General features: G+C 47.0%; 1 pseudogene; it reads right to left on the minus strand.

The window, feature by feature from the left end:
• The window catches only part of LOC102827141, a 27,184-nt pseudogene extending 26,592 nt beyond the window's left edge, over positions 1-592 (minus strand).
• Between the last annotated feature and the right edge of the window lie 497 nt (positions 593-1,089).

Genomic DNA, 1,089 nt, shown 5'->3' on the forward strand with positions numbered 1-1,089 from the left:
TGAGATATTGACTTTCTCTTAATGGCAATAGAAGGTATGGAAGAGCCAGGAGAAGCTGAGGCAGAGCATTGCATCCAGAAAGAACATCCCCCAAACCACCTTCTCCTATAGAGGGGCCATGAAATACATATTTGGTCTGAGCATGGTCAAGAGTCCCAAGAAGAGAAGCATCACAAAATCAAGCAGATCTGTCCAGATGTTGCCAGTTTCTGTATGGATGCGGAAGATGCTCTTGAAGCAAGCTCAAAGGGAGGGCATGGGTGGTCTATGGCCATGCAGCAGGTAGTCATTCTCCTTCATCATACGGGATGACTCTACAATGTCCCTCCCAGACCTTATATACAAAGTCCTCCATCTTCGCCATGGCATTGTGGGCCTTTAGGTGAAACGTCAGGACCCACACCTCCTCCTCTTCTTCCTGGGGCACTGGGTATGTTTGCTTCTCTTCAGTTTTGGTTGGATTGACGATTGCCCATTTGCCCTTTTCTTCTAGCAAAGGTCCCAGTTCAGCCAGCTCCACCGTGTCAGTTTCCCTGTTGCTGGCAGGTGCCCCTTTGCCCTGTGCCACCATGGATCCTTTGTAGGACGACATCTGGCTGGTATCTTCAGTTTGGGGAAAGGTGGGGACCTCTCAGCCCTGGAGGTGTGAAGGCAGAGATCCCCTGTGGTGACAGGACAGCCCCTCATGCAGGCAGGCTCTGCTGGGGCCGCCCTCCGCCTCACTACATCCTGTGGCTCCATTCTGCCACAGGCAGAACCTTCCCCACCCTGTGCCGGAAGGAGCACGCGAAGACATGGCATGACTTTCGCGGCCCATTGTTTTGGGGTTGTTGTTTTTTGTTGTTTATTTTGTTGTTTTTTTGTTTTGTTTTGTTTTCCTTTGTGTCATGTGTCACTTCTTATCTAATTTTCTTTATTTTTTTTACTGTGAACTGAGTGATAGTTTTTACAATCTCCTTTGTGCATCATCATTCAACAGTATTTGCTTCTATTCTGTTTTTCTTTATTTTTTTTTAAGGGGTAGGGAGATGTACACAAACACACTCAGCAATACATAATAATTTAAACAACCAAAGAGCACATTCTGCA

This window comes from Chrysochloris asiatica, unplaced genomic scaffold (genome assembly GCF_000296735.1).
Source record: "Chrysochloris asiatica unplaced genomic scaffold, ChrAsi1.0 scaffold00055, whole genome shotgun sequence".
Taxonomy (NCBI): domain Eukaryota; kingdom Metazoa; phylum Chordata; class Mammalia; order Afrosoricida; family Chrysochloridae; genus Chrysochloris; species Chrysochloris asiatica.